Source organism: Nycticebus coucang, chromosome 2 (assembly GCF_027406575.1).
Source record: "Nycticebus coucang isolate mNycCou1 chromosome 2, mNycCou1.pri, whole genome shotgun sequence".
NCBI classification, from domain to species: domain Eukaryota; kingdom Metazoa; phylum Chordata; class Mammalia; order Primates; family Lorisidae; genus Nycticebus; species Nycticebus coucang.
The window spans coordinates 161,243,599-161,248,476 of NC_069781.1; the positions used below are offsets into that span (position 1 = coordinate 161,243,599).

The following is a 4,878-nucleotide window of genomic DNA, read 5'->3' on the forward strand; positions in this document are numbered from 1 at the left end:
TGATAATTGAATCTAATTTAATAACTGTCAGAATTTGAACATCATGTATTTTCTATCTTAAGGAATTAAACATACACCACAGAAGAAAGTAAAATCTCTCCTTTGTGGGCCCCGTCATTCCTGCTTTGTGCTATAAATATAAGATTTGGCAATTATCATGGTATCACATTGCAAGGAATTGTCTTTTTTTTTAAAAACTAATGCAAATGTCTTTATCACTATTGAAATGCTAAAAAGTACTTTTAAAATGAATATCTGTAAGGAAAGGAGGAATAGATGTCTAGAGTTTCTTACAAGTAATTTTAACCATAGATTAAAATAAATGAGTTAGGAAGTTTTGTTACTTTTCCCATGAAGCTCCAATTCCAGAAAACAAAGTTATTAAAAATAAAAACTTTTTCAATAAGAAGAGGTTGATATAACTTATGTTTTCACATATCTTAAAAATTTTTGGCAATGTAAAGCTAAGAAAAGTATTTTCACAAAGTAAGTTTCAAAAATTGTTTTAGTTTCACATTATGAACATACACAGAGGGAATGGAGACATCTAATGTATTTAGACTTCGAAGGTGGATACTTGTGTTTCATAAATAAGCAGTTAATTCAGAATTGATCCCAAGTCATTGACTATATGTCATATTTGATATTTTGAACTGCTCACTTACAATACAAATTGGAAAATATAATAATTCTCTGACTTCAGTTCACCCCTATGATTATTAGGTGACATTTCAAATCATATATTTGTCATTCTTTTCCTGGCCATTTGTTGCACAGAAAGATGGAGCAACATAAAAACAATGTATTGTACATCTTAAGTATTTCCTTTGAGAGGACTTCCTTATTTTTCTTTGCACTCTAATTTGTAGTAGTAGCCAATATGAATAAAACATTTACAAAATTCACAGGACATACATTTTCAATTCTGTTTCATTCATTCTTAGTCCTCCCTACTTCCTCCCAATACAGTTATTTCCCAAGTTGTCAAAAGATGGATGGTGTCTAGGGTTAGTTTGTCATAAAAGGTGAGATTAAACCAATAGAAATGAAGAAAACCATACAATGAGCTGATCCCACGAACCAGACATTTCATGAGTCAGTGCTAGTTTCTCCAGTGGAACCCTACAGACTTCATTTGTCTTCTGTTGAGCCAGCCCCGGTATCACACGTCATGATTTCCCACCATGTTCCTACCTCTGGTGCACGTCCGCCTGCTGAGGGAACCACTGAGGCTAGGGAACATCCAGAGGTATTCCAAAATGAACTCAACTTGTTGAAGCTTCTAAAAAAGAATGCTTCTTTGCTCACATCTCTGCCAAAGAGCTGTCACTTTCTTGGAAAGTTAAATTTGTCACAAGGAAAGAAAATTTTACCATAGCCTGTTTAAATAAGTTAGGGAGTAGAATCATCTCCCCAATGCTTTTTCCATAGCAAGCAAATGTATCAATCATTTTATTCTCTGAAATAACAATTTATTATCCATGCAGGAGGCCTTAGATTCAATCTGCACAGTGTTCTGAGTGTCGCATCAGATATAAAGACCTGTCATCAGTCTTTATCAGGATAATCACTCTGCTCTTGTCATCAGTTTTTAATAATAAAACTATTTATTACCTCAATAATTATTTATGACAAGAAGTCTGCCATTGGCATCATGAATAAATATTGATAAATTGCTTGGTTAATAAACTGGCACTTTTTAAGTGGCTTGGAGAATATGAAAATGAAAGTGGTATTATTACAAGGAATTATTACAAGGAATTGTAAAATGTTTATCTATTGAAAAGATTATATTTGCCCAACAGGAATCCCATGAAAACAAAGTGAGAAATCTAATTTGTAAAAGAACAAAGATTCAGCATGAAAGATTGAAGAGCCAATATTAAACCATAAAAGTATAATTTTCAGATGTTTTATCTAGATGCCAAATTAAACAAATCAAATTTGACTTAGTTTGAGGTATTGTATGTATGTGTATATATTTAAATGTGTGTGAAATATGTGTGTATGTAAGTATATACATACATATATATATATATATATATATATTTTTTTTTTTTTTTTTTCCACAAGGGAAAAGCATTTAATGAACCTTCCCTCTCCATGTGGCTTCAAGCTACCAGGACACAAGCTCCTCCAACACCCTTAATCTTCTCTTTAGCTCTTCTGCTGAAAAATCTGGCCTTCACAATGACTGGCTGCTTTGGGAGTTTTCCCTTCCCCAGAACTTTGGAGTAGCCCGATCACACCACATCAGTGATGGGAGCAGCTCCACTCTTATTTTTGGCAGCATTTACACTTGTCTGCTCACCGACCAAGGTCCACAATTTATCAGAGTTGACAGTAGGCATGTCTCTGGTTCCTCTTTTAGTGATAATGCCTCATACTGATTTTCCCAAAGCAACCTGGGTGATATTTGTCAAAGTCGATCCTGTGATGGCTCATGCCACCAGCATTCCCCTGGCCTCCTGGGTGCTTACAGTGTTTGCTGACACGGCTGTGGCTGTGTCTGTGGCTCTGGCTCACGTGGCCCCAAAGCTTCCATTTCTTCCTCAGTCTGGATGCCATGCCAGCAGCTGAGACAAAAGATAGCTAAATACGTAAATTTTTAAAGTAGAATTGGAGATTTAGAAACTGCATTAAAACAACACACAAACACATATATATATTTTTTAGTTGAGATCAGCTCCTAAAAGCCACAGATATATATATATTTTTTAAATGCCTTTTATGACAAGCAGGAAACATGGCCTTAAAATGGAAGTCTGAAATAGCATTAAATCTCATCCTCTGATGAGCTGCTGGGAACACATGTATATAATCTTTACTTACAGAGACTATTTCCCTTGGGCCAATTTTCTGGAAATCACAAAGGACTCAAAGCATGACTAACAGTTACCTGGTCACTGATGCTGGATAATAGGATATTTAACTTAAAAGTCAGAGTAGCAACAAAGCCAATTCTGTAAGAGGGGTCTGGAACAGACCTCCCAGCCATTCTCATGGCATGGAATAGTGGGGGCAAAAAAAAAAATAGAAGCTGCAGGAAAATAAATTAGGAGAGGTTAGAAAATAATTCTGTGAAAATGTACAGATACAATTGGGTCCCTCTATGGGGACTTACTGAACAGAAATCACAAATTCCATCCAAGCCATGTTCAAGTTAGGCTTCTGGAATTGAAGGAAAATATAAGGGTGAAGCTCCAGGAATGCAAGGCGATCTTTAAAAGGACTGCCTGAAAAGCACTCCCAAATAAGGATTGGAATGCAAATAGTTTGAAAGGTGATCCTTGGATGGATCAGTAAGGAAATGGAAAAGTGAGGGAAGTGGAGGGAGGTCAATGAATGGGATCTTATTGAACGGTTACTGCTGGGGGAATTGAGGTTCATTCTCCTGGAGAACTTTGGGGCCAATCTAGACTGTGCTTCAAAGTCAATACAGCTGAGAGATAAGGAAGCAGGGCTGTTTATCCTCCAGATCTCAGCTATTGGTCTAGCTACTCTGCTTCTGTCCTTCCATGATATTCCTGAGCACATTGCTCTGCCATAAGAAGCAATCCCATGGTATAAATCTACAGATGCCTGCACTTGGATGTTATGGACATGTACAGACATGGTGAGTAACAGGAAACATGTGCAGGGAATCAATAGCTTTTTTTACAATGGGGTAATTGAGAATTAGAAAAAGTCCTATGTATATAAGGGGCATGAAGGAAACAAGGAAGAAGAGTAGTCATGAGTTGCTTAAGGACAGAAGTAAGTTCTGATAAACGTGTTGTCAGGCAATTTTGTCCCCATGCAAACATAGAATTTACACATACTAGATGGTATAGCCTCGGTTATATAGTATATCCCATTTTCCCAAGCTACTGCACATCATATTCCTGTTCTGAATACTAAAAGACATTGTAACACAATGATATTTGTATATCTAAACATATCTAAGAAATATGACATTGATGTTTTGATGGGGGATTGCCCTGAATCTATAAATCACTCTGGGTACTCTGAGCATTTTAATAATGTTGATTCTACTGATCCAGGAGCCTGGGATGTTTTTCTATTTGTTTGCATTATCTGTGTTTTCTTTCTTCAGTATTCCAAGTTCTCTTTGTAGAGATCTTTCCCTTCGCTGGTTAAGTATATTCCTAGGTATTTTAATTTCATTGTAGCCATTGTGTGTGGTACTGAGTCTTTGAGTTGACTCTCATGTTCACTACTATTGGTATATAGGAATGCTACTGAGTTGTGTAAATTGACTTTGCAAAGAAAAGGTAAAGCAAAAACATGGTATAATAATATTATGGGACCACAGTTGTTTGTGTTGTTCATTGTTGACCCAAACATGCTTATGTGGTGCATGACAGGATCATGAATGAGGCTTTCACTTAAGCGCCATGGAAGGAGATGGAGTGACAATTAACTATTGTAATTATTATAATTAAGTATTCCATAGCAGACACAAATTTGGACATACTACAGAGTAGGAACACTGAGCTCTAAGGTTGTCCTGCCATCACCAGAACATTGGTTGTTTTGAAAGAATATTTTTGGGGATAATACTGGTACATTCTGCAGACTCCTGTTTATGTGTAAGGCAGATAGGGTATGGGTAGGATAGGGTAGGGAAATGTTTTTAAAGGCAGCATGGATGACTTAATAATCAGAAGAAATGAAATGGATTATTTAAAGCTTCATTGAGTCAAATCATCTTCAGGGGTCCTCAAACTGCAGCCCGCGGGCCACATGAGACAGTGTTATTGTATTTGTTCTGGTTTAGTTTTTTACTTCAAAATAAGATATGTGCAGTGTGCATAGGAATTTGTTCATAGTTTTTTTTTTTTTAAACTATAGTTCGGCCTTCCAACGGTCTGAGGG

The 4,878-nt window shown here is 36.3% G+C and overlaps 1 pseudogene; it reads right to left on the reverse strand.

Moving 5' to 3' along the window:
* Positions 1-2,111: 2,111 nt before the first annotated feature.
* Positions 2,112-2,568, reverse strand: LOC128573369 (60S ribosomal protein L27a-like; annotated as a pseudogene).
* Positions 2,569-4,878: the final 2,310 nt, after the last annotated feature.